Below are 16,297 nucleotides of genomic sequence, written 5' to 3'. Positions count from 1 at the left end.
AGAAATAGAAAAATCTCAAGTTAAATGAAGATAATTTGCATTTTATGGACTTTATCCTTATGAGTTTTATTAGCCCTTCTATTAGGGATGTGTGTTCCATTTGTTCCCACGGAGCCAGTTAGAAATTAATGTAATATAATATAATATAATATAATATAATATAATATAATTTAAGTAATATATTTGTTTTTTTAAGGTACTGTACCAAAGTGCATAGGTAGCTCAGTGTTGGGTTGTGAGAAGAACAGTGGGATAGTTATTTTGGTTGCAAATGCCAAAATAGTAGTTTTGCTGTGAACTACAGCTGTTTTAAGCTGGTGAGGATCTGAAGTGGAAAGTTGAACGAGGTCATTGCTTTGGTGATACGCTCCAAGTTGACAGTGTAGCTTAATGGATGAGTACTCAGTTCTCAGCTCTTTCCCTGTTCTGCTATTTGTCTTCGGGCAAGTTTTCAGTCAGATTTAGATAATATAATAGACAGTATAAAATTCTAAATCACAGTGAAATAGACTGGTGAGCAAGGGTGATTCAAATCACCCTGGAATAAGATTCCTTGTTTTTAAAAAAATTTATATATAGAGGAAGAAATAAATGTGACAGAAGAAAATTGGTAGTATGTCACGGGTAGCAAGGGTTGGAGTTGGTGTTGATGCATTTGGTTTTGAACTCAGTTATGAAGGAGCTGCATATATTTTCTAGGGGGACCATGTTAAAAGGTCTAAAATCAATTCAGATGTTGTCACATTAAACAGCTGAGACAATTGCACACAGCTGGTATTCATTACATATTTGAATGACCAAATAGACCAATGGAATTGAAGCCTGTGCACATGCTAGTAGTACCCAACACCTGCATGTACTTGAAAGGCATGCAGCATGCATGAAAGGCATGTTAAGACATCCTGCTGGAGGCCTGGGAAGCCATCTCAGTCATTATGAACACTGACAGCTCTTTTAGAGGACCAGATTTTCACTCCCAGCTTACAACCCTTTCTAACTCTAGTCCCAGGGGATCTAACATGCTCTCTGACTTCCGTGGGGACCAAGTATACATGTGATGTAGAGACATATATGCAGACAGAATATGGGTATACATTAAGTAAATAACTAATAAACCACACACACATAAATTGCTGGGCTTCTGCTCCCAAGAGCTTCTAATTTAATCTGGGCTGGTGAGGCTTAGACTCATTTGCTTTGCTGATAAGTGCCCGGGTTGTGCACTGGGAACCATACTTTGATGGCCATTGGTTTAAGATGGAAAGATGGAGAGTGTAAAAGGGTGTACAGATGTTTTAGAGATAAGAAGAAGAAGAAGAAGAAGAAGAAGAAGAGGAGGAGGAGGAGGAGGAGGAGGAGGAGGAGGAGGAGGAGATGGAGATGATAAAACCGTAGCGGTTAGTGACCACCATTTGCTAGGTAACAGTGACAGCGTTGAAAAGGAGTTGTTTCATTATTTTAGACTTGGAATATTATTATATCAAATGGAGTAGTAATGGCTGTCAGATTTAATAAGTAATATGTTCATTGTAAACTTTGAGGACAGGGAGTATTCTGGGGGGGGGGAGTGCTGAAAACTGATGAAAGCCTAACTTTTCTAAGAAAAACCGCTTGTGTTCATTGTTTCGGGTTCATTTTTGACGGTTTTCATGAGTTTCATGGAGGTATTTGCATTCTGGTCATGAACTCTTTAAGGTGGTTTCATTAAGAGTGACAGATATGAAAGCAAAATTCAAGAAGAAAAGAATGGAGAAGGAAAATGTGAGGGAAATGAACAGCTACTCCTTGAAGATCATAGTTATTGCCAGAAGTAGAGTGATGACAGCGCTCCCTGACACAGAGGTCCTCACACTCAGCCCGCCTTGATCAGCACCGTTCTGCTTGTTGCTGTTTGTTTGTTTTTATTGAGTTTCAGCTCTCCTTTGTTTATTGTGACCTTGGAAAAATGACTTAGGTTTTTCTGTTTGCTCCAGTGAAAGATGTGGTGAGGTTTGATATGAGGTAGAATCTAAACGTGATTTGGGAGGTGTGACAGATCTAGTTCACTTTTTTTTTTAATTTTTATTTTTTGAGACAAGTTTTCTCTATGTAGCCTTGGCTGACCTCGAACTCAAGTGATGTTTGTCTCTGCACTACCACCGCCCAGCTCTAGTTAACTTAGTAAATGCTGGTCACAGGGGTTTTCTTTTTGTGCAGCAGTTTAAACCAACATGATATAAAATGCCCAGCAAAGTACAGTCCTCTGTAAGTCAGCTTCCTTCTAGTTCTGTGGTGTTTATGTGTAGCTACAGAAAATGCTGTGTCAGCCCTGGAAGTGCTCACATGGTGATGTTTCCTGAGAACACATTCAGCATCAGCTCATTAAATAAAAATGTTAGCTCGGGAAACATGGAGATGGCCCTAAGTTCCGGAAGTTTGTTCTGTTTTGTTATGTATGCTGTTAAAGAATGAGTTTTACTTAAAAATTAGAGCTTAATATACTTGTAGTTGAGTGTGTATTTTCTGTTAGCTGGAGTAGTATTTCACCTGTGTTTTACCATTCAAATAAGTAAGCTTGAGCAATATGGACGAATATTATAGGTAGAAACAAATGATTTCATAGAATGTCAATTATGTAAATATAAAATACACTTACTAAATGTGAATACTCTTGGACTGTAATAAATTAAAGAACTAATATTTGTAATCTTTGCTTCATATATGAAAAATGTTTGAATGGTGTCCACAACTGTGTCGTGCTTTTATCCATATTTTGAAAGGTTTTTGTTTTTTCAATAAATTGGGACACCATTCATCTTCCAGATTCAGAATTAAGTTGAAACTAAGCTGAGGCAGTTCTTTGACCTCCACTTTGAACTTGAGAACACTTAAACTTGAGCTTTAAGCTTTAGAAAGAGTGTCATAAGAAAACGTCAAGTTCTTCAAAGTTAGTTTTTTGAAGTGTCTGCTGTGGGGAGAGGTAAATGTGTGGTCCTTACTCATGGATGGAATCTTGACAAGTTGGAAGACTGGCTAGTCATTGAGAGAGCGATAGCGGACCTTGGAAACTCATGGGAGAGGGTCTTGCTTCCCAAAATTGAGAGAGTTAACTGACATCTGTGTTTAAATGAAGGTCATACATGCTCTCTAAGCTGTTTTTTGGATGGTCACTAGCTTAGTGAGTGACTCAGGTGTGCACAGCTGCTCTTCATCTGTGCTATTTAGCAAAATCATTTATTGTATGTGGGGAACCTTGAAACACCAAAATGTCACATCTTCAAATGACAAGAGTTGAGCATGTGAAGGCACAGACCCACACATACCAACTCTTACGGCAGATGTCAGGGAATACGGCTACCACCACCTTTGTGGAGAGGAGAGCAGGAAACCCAGTCAAGTAGGACTCTGGGCTGTGCAGTCCTGCTCTGACCCATGGTTCCTGGGTCAGTCCCTGAGTTGGAGGACCCTTCCTTCTTTGCTACTGCACTGGGAGGATGTCTGACTCAGAAGATACCGTCTCCATAACCTCTGTGGCACTTGGTGAGAGCTGCTTCTGGTGTACAAGTAGAGAGGCGGAGGGAAATGTAAATGAGCTAGACACGCAAGCCTGGTTAGGTCTTCTTTGGCTTTGGCTTAAGTGTAGTTGGAAGCAGGAAGACACGATAGAACGAATGGCAGAAGCTCTAACATCTCCCTATGAGGTCCTTTCTATTCTGAGATGGGTTTTTGCTCTGTTACCTAGACTGGCTTCAAACTCAACATCCTCTTGCTTCAGCATCCCATGTGCTAGGATTATAGGTATAGGCATAAACATTTAATATTCATTCTCTCTCTCTCTCTCTCTCTCTCTCTCTCTCTCTCTCTCTCTCTCTCTCTCTCTCTCTCTCAACAAAGTTTCTCTGTGTAACAGCCCTGGCTGTCCTGGACTTACTTTGTAGACCAGGCTGGCCTCCAACTCACAGAGATCCGCCTGCCTCTGCCTCCAGAATTCTGAGGTTAAAGGAGTGAGCCCCCACACCTGGCAACATTTAATTCTTAACACTGGTTGACTCCCCACCATGCCTGGCTACATTCATGACTCCTTTCTCTCGTTTTTAAATTAACAGCGTTTCTTCTACTAGATGTATTTTTGAAGACCCTGAGGCTTAGTCATTAGTCTGTCTTGTTTTTGTTTTAAAAATGGTTTTATTCTTTTGTGTATGAGTGTTTTCCTTACATGTATGTCTGTGTACCACATTCATTCCTGGTGCCTGGGGAGGTCAGAAGGGAGCCTCAGGTCGCTGGAAAGAGTTACAGATGGTCATGAGCCACCATGTAGCTGTTGGGAACTGAAGCTTTTAAACTGCTGAGCCATTGCTCCAGCCGGTCTTGTTTTCTTATTCCCTCCAAGTCTGAGAGAGTAGTAACTGAACATATGTACCTAAGAGGCTTGATGTATTAAACAAACAGTACCTGGCAAGTGGTGACTACTCAGTAAATGTGTACATTACACACACAGAATATAAGGATCTTAGCATAACAGTTGCATAACTACTGTAAAAGTAGAGTTCCTTATTTCAACCTGCCAGGAGTGAATGCTTTCATGTAAGTATAATAAAATGGACTAAAAATCAATAATGTAAATCCTATTTTTATTATTCAGGTTATTCTGTAAGTTATTATAGAATAAATTTCTTAAACTCTTACTCTATTTTCTCTGCTTGTAGATTTTGAAGCCTTTTAATGATGCGGAAATTAACCAGTAACTGCTTGCATACTGGCACAGAGTTGTCCACTGTGCTTTGAGTTGCATTGTCTCAGTGTCTGGGCAATCCTGCAGAAGGCAGATACATACGCACTAGTTTGTAATTGAAGAGAAACAAACAGACCTACTCTCAATAGATTTAGGAAGTCCCAGCACTTCCTGGCCACTTCTTGACAATGTATAAGGGACACCTGAGGCCTTCTTAGAACACCTTGCTTATTGGAGAACATCTTTACCTTTTCCTAAAGTTATGTTTTTCCTCTCATGGTTCTTCAGTTAGAAGTAACAAAGTGCTCTCCCAGAAGGCCAGTAGCTTGCATTGTCAGGGGCAGCTGCATTCTGCTATGTGAGAGTCAGGTACTGAGTGCTTGCTACCTCGTGAGTTTCACAGGGCTGTGGAGAAAGGGCAGCCTAGCCTGAAGAGGCTATAGCAGACTATCAGTCTGTACAGAATCACAGACAGTAGGTTCTAGCAGCCCTACTGTGCTGACAGCTGAAAGTCTACAAAATGTTCTATGTGGTAAGGTTGGGTTTTTAAGTGTGGTGAAAGTGCACTGTCACTAAAGACACTGTAATACTTAGTTTAAAAGCACCAAGTGCTAACTTGCTGATGTGCTAGGGATGTCTTTTTTTTTTTTTTTTTTTGCCTTGACTATCCTGGACTCACTTTGTAGACCAGGCTGGCCTCAAACTCACATCAATCCGCCTGCCTCTGCCTCCCAAGTGCTGGGATTAAAGGCGTGCGCCACCACTGCCTGGCCAGATATTAATTCTTAACACAGATCGAATCATATTATTCTCCAAGCAAACAGAGCTTAGAAAGATAAGCAGTTTGTCTGAGAACTTAGAGTTTATAAGTGGCTGAATCTGATTTTGAACCTAGTTTGCCAGGATTTTCTTTTTTCACCTTAAAATCCACAAGTAACTTTTTGAGACCATTTGAGAGCAAGTTGCCTATCAGCTACTCCATGCGCATTACCTTGCTTCTCATTTTCTGTGCTCAGTCACCAGTACTTGGAGGGGGCGGAGAAAACACTGAACCCCCCACCCCCCATTTTCCATGACATAATATGAACGGTTGGTGAATCTTTTCAGGTGTACAGCAATCCCTTGAATGATTCTTGTAGGCTTCGAAGGCTTTAAATGATGAGAAAGCTAACCAGTTGCAGGAGCGTTTGTCTGCAGGGTTCTGTTGCACCACCTCTATCTAGTGTACTACAGCCAAACGCCCATCTCAGTGCTCGTGATGGATATGATTTTGTTCTGCAGCAAGAATTACCTAATACATGAGAAGTAAGAAATAAAGTTATTAGACCAAAGGCTTTGATTTTAAAGATTGTTTGGAATAGGAATGGAATGGAAGCCCCTGGTGACTAATAAGACAAAACATACTTTGGCTCAGGACTCTGATTCATTCTCTATCTTCCTAAGATGATCTGCCTAGAATATTCTCACTGATCATGTGGGGTGTGTGTGTGTGTGTGTGTGTGTGTGTGTGTGTGTGTGTGTGTGTGTGTGTGTGTGTGTGTGTTAATTTGGAAAATAACTTTGTTCTGAGGAGTAGGTCAAAGTCCCCTCAGAACTTCTGAAACTGCTTCTTGGTGCCAGCAGACTTGATGACCTTAAGTACGTTGAATTGAGAGGCCTTGCTCGGGGGCCTGCGTTCTCCCACAGTGACAGTGTTGTCAGTTTGTACATCCCTGAAGTGGGGACAGGCACATGGACATGTTCTTGCGGTGCTTCTCAAAGCGTTTGTGCTTCAGATGTAATGGATGTAGTCCCAGCAGATGACAGTGGTCCTCTGCATCTTTATCTTGGTCATGACCCCAGGTAGGATCTGACCTCGGATGGAGACATTACCAGTGAAAGGCCATTTCTTGTCTATGTAAGTGCTCTTAATAGCCTCCTTGCGTGCCTGTTTCTCTCAGCAAAATATGCTTCTTGTTTTGAAAGCTTGTATGCTGTGTTTGATAAACACGTTCCGTTGAAATGTCCACCATCTTCCTGGCAGCTCAAGAAAAAGAGTGTGGTTTTGTATTCTTAACGTATATTTGTTTGTTCTCAGAGGCCTGAGTGGGTAGCACTAGAGGTATCTTGAAGCTTTCACTGGAGTATGACTTTAAGGGTGACATGCTTCCATGGTTCTTGTTGAAACCATACAATAGACCTTACCTTAGTGTTTTCTAAGTTATCTAGTACCCTAGCCCTTACCTTTAGCTGATGCACAGCTCTCTCTTACACACACAGACACACACACACACAGACAGACACACACACACATGCACATTTGTAAATGAAAGAAGTGATATTCTGTGTATCCTGTGAGGGAGAGAATCCTGGCTCAGTGTTTTTTCTTTTGATGCTTGTTGATTTACCTCCTCACTTGTGTTCTAAGAGTCAGCAACCCCATACTTCACAGATCCATCCGTTTTTCTGAGGCAGCAGTGCTTGTTTTTCATATTGTGCTTTCTCTCTGGCTTCAGAGCAAAACAAGGGTGTTTCATATTTCATTTTAATTGAATTCTTCTGGATCTTCCTTATTGCTTCCTCCACTGATTTTTTTTGGGGGGGGTACACATAAAGAAAAAAAAGAAAAGCTAAGTGGTGCATTGAGTTATGTGCCTACTTCCCGTGACATAACTTCCTTTGTCATCCTCCACTTCTCTCCATGCCTTTTAGCAGTCTGATAGGACCCAGGTGAATGTTTCATTAGGTGCAATGTCTGCTTTTCATTTGTTTTATTTGTAGTGATAGAAGCTTCTGTTTGGCTGCATACAAAGGGCTGCCTAAAGCTGTGTTGCAGTACAGAAACTGGACAAACTAGTATTTCTATTTTGTTGGCTATTCAACATCTTTAACTTTGTAAACCCTCAGAAGTAATAGACGTTTTCATTAATAATCTCCCATTGTCTGATGCACACTAAACACGATGTTAGAATGGCAGATGTGGCCGTTCAAGATGTTGGACCCTTGCAGGTCTGTGAAACTAAGAATGTTCATTTTGAGAATGTGTAGGAGTTGGAAGGTAGGAAATATCCAGGAACAGCTCTCAAGAGTCGTAGTAGCTGTAGTTTAATTGAGCAGGATTGTGTTATTAGCTCAATCCCAATAGTGGATGATGATGATGATGGGTATTTGGACTAGGTGGTATGCTTCTCTTTGCAACATGTGTCACCATGGCAGGATTTCCTTTTGAATGAAAGTATTTAAGTGAAAAAGGCAGATGAGCGTGATGCTTGTCTCTGTTGCCTGTAATCTGGGATTAGAGTAGTTTTGTTAGTAGCTACAGACAAGGGAGGGCCACGACTTCAGTAAAATGTGACTTCAGGGAAGTTCCCACTTAACTGAAAGTCAACTTCAATTAATTTATATAGCTTAGCAAAAGTTAAATCTATTAATAAAGGAATGGTTACTCTTGTCAGAAATGTTGTTGTCACTCAGTGTCATTGGCATTTCTCACCCTAGGCTTACTTGTCAGAGCCATTGCTTGCTTGTCCTGTGGTTCTTTGCTTTGACTACTTTGATTTAGTCCTGATACGCTGTTTTGGCAAAAGTCTGGTGCTCTTCTCTGTCACTTTTCAAATGTTCTAATGGGAACACAACAACTTTAAGTGCCACATATTAAATAACCCAAAATAGAGACCATTCACAAGATTAAACTAACAGACACCTGGAAGGTTAGTGGTGTGTGAAGCTTCTTTGCACTGTGGCTTCTAAAACTGGATTCATACAGGTGTTAGGAAAATACTTGGAGAATGAGTTATTCTACACTTCACTCTGGAGTAGCCCGCAGAAAGTACTGTGACAGCACTTTGTATTTGTGCTTTTCAATATGGAAGCATCCTGGTCCATTTTCCCTTGCTGTACACCTCCAGGTCCTGGTAGGCGCTCAAGCAGGAACAGAGGCAGAGTCCATGCTGTTTTCTGGCTTATGTTCATCTGCCTGCCTTAGACCTCCCAGGACCATGTGCCTAGGGCAGCACTGCCTACAGTGGGCTTGGGCCTGGGCCCTCTCTCATATCAACCAGCAATCATAAAGATAACCACACAGAGCCCAGGCCATTCTGAGAAAGGGAATTCACAAAGTGATGATTTCTCTTCCCAGGGGAGTCTAGTTGTGTCAAGGAGACAAAAACTAACCAGTACAGATGCTGTGAGGCTTGCTTGCTTATTCAGAAGTGGCCAGTGTGCCCGAGGAACTGGATTTTGTATTTAATTTTATCTTAATTGGCTTAACTAGCTACATGGAACTGTGGCCTCTGAAAGGATATAGTGCTATGAAGCTTTGTGCTAGATGCTTTGCATACACTTTTCCTTAGTTTTCTTGAAGTGGAAGGCCAGGGTGCTAGTTGGAGTCAGAATTGCACTGGTGGTTACTGGTACTTTTTCTACATAATAATGTAACAATTGCCTTTTGTTCATTTTACATTAGCTTAAGTTTTGAAATGTTCTTTTTCATTTCTTGGAAAATACTGTGTGCTTAGATGTGCAGATAGTGGCCAGTATACTGTTGGTATGTGAGACTTTTTTCTGTGTCTCTGGGAGACAGTTTTAGTGACCTGAGAGTTTTTAGCCTACTGTCTGCAAGAAAATAATCAGCTTTCACTGGGTTCAAAATTGGACTTGACCTCCCCCCCTCCCTTTTTTTTTTTTTTTTTTAAAAAGCAAATAATTCTTTTGGCTACTTCCTATATCCTATTACTTTTGCCTCTCTTTTCCCTCATGAAAAAAATTCAACCCACAAGTATTGTGTGCTTTAAGAAAATTTCTTACTGTAGCCAGGTGTGGTGGCGCACGCTTTTACTCCTAGCACTCGGGAGGCAGAGGCAGAAGGATCTCTGTAAGTTCAAGACCAGCCTGGTCTACAAAGTGAGTCCAGGACAGCCAAGATTACACAGAGAAACCCTGTCTCAAAAAACAAAACAAAACAAACCCAACAACAACAAAAAGAAAATTCTTATGTAGGTGAGAGTAGATGTTACCAACAGTAGTCCTTGCATGCAGGTCAACATTGCAGCCCCTCTGGTACCTCTAGACTTCTGGAAACAGACAGTACTGAGACACTGTGCAATCCTCTTTTTGGTTCTTTTCTGGGCCTCTGTTGGTGATGGCAGGTATGTATAGTGATCTTTGGACTTCTGTCATATGTCTGTGTGCATCTGTGTGTCCAGTTTCTCTGTTAACTCTGTCCTATGAATTCTGCTTTGTTTTCACTGGACTCTTCAGTTCCTCTCTTTAACTGAGGGCATTTGCTGGGCAGGGCTAGCCATAACCTTGCAGGGTCCCAGTGTATAGTGAAAGCGAGAACTCTTGGTTTAAAAATTGTTTAATGTTTTAAGAGAGCCATAACAGAGCATTACAGGGAACCTGGCCTCTTATGAGCCATACTTGGCCAGCTCACTTGTCTGTGAAGCAGGCCTGCTGCCACTTCCACCTTACTCTCCTTCCTCTGTGCTGGGCCTGGAAACTTATCTTCACTGATGTGAGCAAAGATAGCTATCTGAGAGCTATGTCTCACCTTTCAGGGCTCACTGTGTTGTTGTTGTTGTTGTTGTTTTTTTTTTTTTTTCCTAGATATCCAAAATTCTGGAAATTGCTTCCTGCTGCTTCATGTGTCTTGTCTGAGTTACTTGGCTGTCTCAGGCAGAAGGCTAAATCCAGTTCATGTTTGTGCGTCTTATACAGAAGCACAGTTTATTTGTAGTGTACGTCTGTTTAAGGCCTGTTGGCTTGGTACCTTGTTTAGATCTCTTTGAAGTAGACTCTCTCATAATGTTTCCTGTTTTCCAATTTTAATTCCTGGACTAAAGGGTCTTCAAGTGGAAGCAGATTCCTTGGTAACCGTCAACTCATTTTCTGAATTGTACCACTTGATTTCTTAGCAAGTGTTGCTTTCTGCTTGAAATCACTTGGCCCCCATCCTCCTCCATCTTGCTTTGAAATGCAAGCTGCAGGTGGGTGAAGACAGTTATTTTCTTACATCCTGCAAAACACATCCCCTTGCAGTGCAATTTGATCGGCATTTGTGCAGTAAAGTATTAACAGTGTTTCAGATATGCCCTGCTCCATTAGCAAGAATATACAGTGATACAAAAATGAATTTGTCAAATTTTATGGTGCCATGATCTATTGTACAATATTAATCCTGCTGCAGTATTATTAAGTCATTTTTCATCTTCCCTCAAATTAATGTTGACATTCTATTACTGGATTTGTTCTTGTCCCCAGATTAAAACATAAAGGGAAAAAATTCCCTGCTGCAACATTAAAATTAATTGTAAGGTAAGCAGTACCAGGGTTGGTGAAGTAGTCTTCCTAGAAGATAGAATAGGAATCTCTCTCTCTCTCTCTCTCTCTCACTCACTCTCTCTCTCTCACACACACACACACACACACACACACACATGTTTGTATATGCACAGTTGGTACATATGGGATAGAGAGTTAAATTTAAAGTACACAGTCTCTCTCTCCTCTCTTTGGTTTTCTGAGACAGGGTTTCTCTGGGTAGCCTTGGCTATCCTAGACTTGCTTTGTAGACCAGGCTGGCCTTGAACTCAGAGATCCGCCTGCCTCTGCCTCCCAAGTACTGGTATTAGAAGTGTGTGCCACCTTGCCTGGCTAAGTACACAATCTCCTAAATGACATAAAATCAGTGGCCAGGGAGGAACAAAGCTTCAGTTGGTTCTTGAGCCTGGGAGATGATAGCAGTGCTGGTGGGTGATAGGTTTATAGGAAGAAAAATTTGGGCTGATGTAGAACCTTCTAATTTTCTCATAGATGTAACTTGTATCCCAAGAAATTTGGGATGCTCAATAAGGAGAAGACAGGTGAACTTTTATAAAGGGCAGCACCATAATCAGAAATCTGGGGTAAAAAGAGAATATTACTGTTATTTGAAAATGATATATTTTTTTTTTTCTGTGAATAGTGTCTCTTGTTGTGAGTAGGGTAGGATGTGCTGTAGGAGATTAAATTTATAGAGTCTTACAGGTTTTGAGTGAGTGCTCTCTCTCCAGCTTCACCCCAGCTACTGAACATTGTTTTTCTAATTTTCTCTTGTTACCAGTTTTCCCCTGTAGAATCCAGTATCAGTCTCTGTGTCCTTTCATTGCTGCTTTCTAGTTGTGTTCAGTGTTTTCTCAACACTAATTGTTACTTTAGGAGGAACCATACGGTTTGCAAGAAGTTTAAATACTTGAAGAATTACAATTTACTTTAAAATATTTCAGCAAACTAAAAAATTATTGTATTTTAGTTTTTGTAAAATAAACATTATGTAAAACACCAGAATGCATAGTAGTTGATGTTGGGTGGTGATATTGTAGGGAAACACATTTCTATTTAGGGCTTTTCTTTGTAGAAAGCTTGGTTTGTATAATAAAAAAAACTTAGCCATTTCAATCCATTTTTGTAAGATCATAGCAGCCCTCAGGAGCACAGGCTGGGGCTAGAGAAGGAAAACAGGTGTAGCATCTTCTGGTGGGTTCACCATCTGAATACAGTATATTTTCTTATTTTTAATGAATTATTTTGATGAGTAATGTGCATATAAAACTAATAAACAATTTTAGAAATTTTCCTTAGAATGTAAATGTAGCAACATTTTATATGGTAAAATTTGGTAGGCAAGCATCATAGAATGATGTAAGAATACTGCTTTGTGTAGTTTCACCAGAATCCAGTGATCTCTTCCCATACTGAGAAAGGCTGCACGATGAGATCTCTGTAAATGAATGTCTTAACTGAGTGAGCAAACCACATTTCAGCCATAGAGACTAGAGTACTACTTTCTGTTTGCATCCATCTTGCTTGTCTAATAAGTACACACTGTCTTCCTCTGTTAATTTTCTCCTGTTTGCCATCATGGGCAGATAGTTAAAAATTCTGTATTTTTAGTTAGGTTCCTCGGAAGCTAAAAGCTGACCACAGAGGCAATGTCAGCAGGCTACTCACCCCTTTTGAAAGATAATTCGAATGCCTTGGACATTACAGCAGAGGCTGCAGGATGGGCTCGTTTCTGTCTCATGTGTGATGTAGCAGTTTTGTCACTTCCTTCTTATTATCACGCTAATATTTTAAACAGCAGAGTTGGTAGAATTGACATGGAATGATAAAATAGCAGCCAGAATGACACAAAATGTCGACGTGTTTCAAAGATACAGCAAAAACAGAATTACTGAACCCTTATAGTGTTGTGGAAGTATAAAATGGATCCAGTGTACTAGAGTATATGATAATTATAGTCAGTGTTCTATTGTTGTGAAGAGACAGCATGACCAAAGCGACTCTTACAGAAGGAAGTGTTTAATCGGGGCTGGTTTAGAGTTTCAGAGGGTTAGTACATTGTCGTCACTGCACGAAGCATGGCAACATGCAGGCGGACATGGTGCTGGAAAGGTAGCCGAAAGTTCTGCATCAGATCTGTATTTGTCCTTATCATCCAAGAAAAGTTAGCTATTGGAGAAAAGGAAAAATAGCTGAAGCAAGCAGAAGCATCACATTATTGAGCCACCTGCCCGTTACCAAGGAGGATATTTTCCCTCTGCTGTCATCACTCTCTTCCTCTATAACACTTAGTTAAAAACAAACGTGTCGTGTCCCCCCCCCCCCGCTTTTAAGAAGCCTAAATCACAGCTGTGTCGATGATGAAACGGTTATTTCGTAGTGTTTACTACATGCTCAGGGCACAGGGAATATAAAGATAAGAGGTATCTGGTCTACAATGTACTAGTTTGAAAAATTTACATTTCCTGACTGTGGGGTAGCGATTAGCTTTGAGAGTCAGTGACTTGAAAACATTTAAGAATATTTAGGCTAGAGTGGCATTTGACTTTGATCAGATTGTGGTAGTTACAGTGAAGTTTAAATTCACCTAGAAGGCAGGAGGTACACGACAAAGAGGAGACCTCAAGATCTCTGAGCATGCTCTGAAGAATCAGAGAGTGAGCGTAGTGTATTTAGAGGAATGAGTTTCTCGGTTTCAGAAAAAGTGTACAATAGCAGTGTTCATCATTCTTCTTAGTTGGTGACTGTTCAAAGATTTATAATCAATGAGAAGTTAGAAAAAAATTTCATTTTATAGAAAAAAAAATGAGATCTCTTGTGGATCAGGGTGGCCTTGGACTGGCTAGCAGCTGCTGATGGTAGCCTTGAACTTTTGATCATCCTGAGTGCTGGGATCTCAGGCTTGCACTATCATATTTGTTTTATGAAGTATGGGGGATTAAATCCAGGGGTGTTATATATACTAATTGGGCTAGCCTCATCATTTTGTAGGAAATTTAGAATAATAATCCTGGCGTACATTCTTCTGATAATGATGAGAATATAACCATATTCTTATGTAGTAATGAGAATGTAAAACTAAAAAATACTAATCGCACTGACCGGACAATTGTCCCTTTGAAGAGTCAGCTCCAGATTGCCTATAGAAGCTGAGGAAACTGAATGCCTTTTCGTCCTGCCCCAGAGAACTAAATCTTTGCCCTGTGTGGGTGCTGCAGAACCGGTGAGAGGAGAGGAACCAGAGTCAGATAAGCCTGTCCAATGGGTAGTGTGAACTCCTGCTGGAAACAGACAAAAAGATGTAGGCATCTTGCCCATGACCCTCCTTTAAGCAGGTATTATTATTACTGTTGAGCGGGCCTTTGAAACTTGAATAACACAGTTTTAGTAATTTAAATAGATGGAGTAAAGTCAAGCTTCTCAGCCAGACCAGAGCTGTTCTAATTACTTGAGTACTATTAGACTTACAGACCATATTTTGAAAACCACTGGCTGGAGTCAGAAAAATACACTATAAGTTAATTTTTTGTCATATTTAAATGTCATACTAGATGAAACTATTCGTTTTGCCAAAATGTAGAAACTCTAGAATCTAGTTTCTCTAGAATCTAGTTTCTCTAGAATCTAGTTTCTCTAGAATCTAGTTTCTGTGGTAGCATTCATTATCTTTGCCCTAACACAGCTGCATCATCACCACACTGGACTGTGTGATCAGTGCTTTTTCCTGATAACTGTAAGAACACATGGGATTCTTTTTGTATCACTCGTGAACTTTAATGCTGCTTTCTCAGTAAGCTGTGTAAACATGTGTGCTCAGTATGTGTCTCCTGCTTTGGCCTTTTTGCTTTCTATTCCTGCCTGACTCTGTCCTTCTTATGGCATCTTGCTGCACCTGTTGCAAACTCTACTGTCTTTTGCCTGCCTCCAGAAATGTCACTGCTCTGAAACATCTTATTTTGTCTCTCTGTTTTTGACATTCTGCATTAATTTTCTCCATGTAATTCAAGCTGCTCTTTTTCTCTCAATGTAGTTTCTGTTCATAGGCGTTTTAAAAAAAATTAAGATATACTACCTTCTAAATATATTTCTCAGCCCCTTGTGCTTTTGAAGCCAGCCTTCTTTCAGAGATAAACAAATATTTAATACTAAATATTGATTTGTTTCCATAGTTCTGCCAGCTTATTTTTCTTGCTCATTTAGCATTTGGCATCCACTTAAATTGTGGTCCCCTCTTTCTCTCTATTCTCTCACATTTATTGAATGTCTACTCTTGTGTCATGGACTCTTTGGGCCTGCATATTGAGCGTTAATAAGTAGTTTCTTTGGGGTTGTGTACTTGCCTGCATGCTTTTATAAATTATTTTTGCTGCCACTCAGGCCAGAAGGGGGGTGTGTAATGTCACAGGTGGTTGTGAGCTACCATGTGGTGCCTGGAATTGAACCCAGGTCTTCTAGAAGAGCTGCCTCTTAACTACTGAGCCATCTCTTCAGTCCCTGTTTCCATGTTTTTAAGATGTCTAGTTTTTATTCATTATGTAGATCTTTAGTTGGACATGAATACCTAAGGCACTGAGGCTAGCAGAAATTGAAAGTGGCACAAGGTATTGGCTTCAGAGATTCTAGATTGTTTCAGGAGAACAGATACACAGGTAAATAAATACAGGATACATAAGTCTGTAGTGAGTCTGATGGTGATGAGAGCTATGGAGAAAAATAATTCATAGTTAAAGGGAAAGTGCTGCCAGTGAAGGGGTGTGTGAATGTGTGGGTTTCCTGTTTCATGTAAGGAGGGCATTTATGTGTCTTATATACAGGTGTTTGTTTTGTTTTGTTTTTCAACAAAAATGCCATATACTGTGTGGCTTGGTCAAGAACTGCATTTCTTACAGTACAGAACGCTAAGCATCCAAGACCAAGGTGGAGGCCAATTTGGTTCCTGGTTTTCAGATGCCATCCTGCTATATATCTTCCTCAGATATCTCTGCAAGTAGACAAATCCCATTCATGAGGTGCCACCCTCATGATCTAATTACTCCAAAGATCCTACTATCAGGATCATCACCAGGGACAGAGTCTGTGTATTACATAAGGTCTTAGGGAGACCACCGTTTATTCCTTTGCATTAAATAGAAACCCTCCATGCGGCCTTCTGTGGAAAGAACGTCAGGTGAAGGTGGGAGCAGCTGAGACTGTTGCACGATGCTCTCTACGTCAGCAATGAAGTGCACTAGCATAACATTGCAGTGTGAGCAGCCAAGAGGCAGGGGGAGATGGGGCCACGGGTAG

At 40.5% G+C, this 16,297-nt stretch overlaps 1 protein-coding gene and 1 pseudogene across 1 annotated transcript in view; one reads left to right on the top strand and one right to left on the bottom strand.

Moving 5' to 3' along the window:
• Zfand3 (zinc finger AN1-type containing 3) overlaps positions 1 to 16,297 on the top strand; it is a 219,850-nt gene that overhangs the window by 75,897 nt on the left and 127,656 nt on the right. The window lies entirely within an intron of this gene.
• LOC127195811 (40S ribosomal protein S11-like) lies at positions 6,300 to 6,723 on the bottom strand (annotated as a pseudogene).

This window comes from Acomys russatus, chromosome 11, assembly GCF_903995435.1.
Source record: "Acomys russatus chromosome 11, mAcoRus1.1, whole genome shotgun sequence".
Lineage (NCBI taxonomy): Eukaryota > Metazoa > Chordata > Mammalia > Rodentia > Muridae > Acomys > Acomys russatus.
The sequence above is the reverse complement of the archived record's forward strand: the minus strand, read 5'-3'. Positions and strand labels throughout refer to the sequence as shown.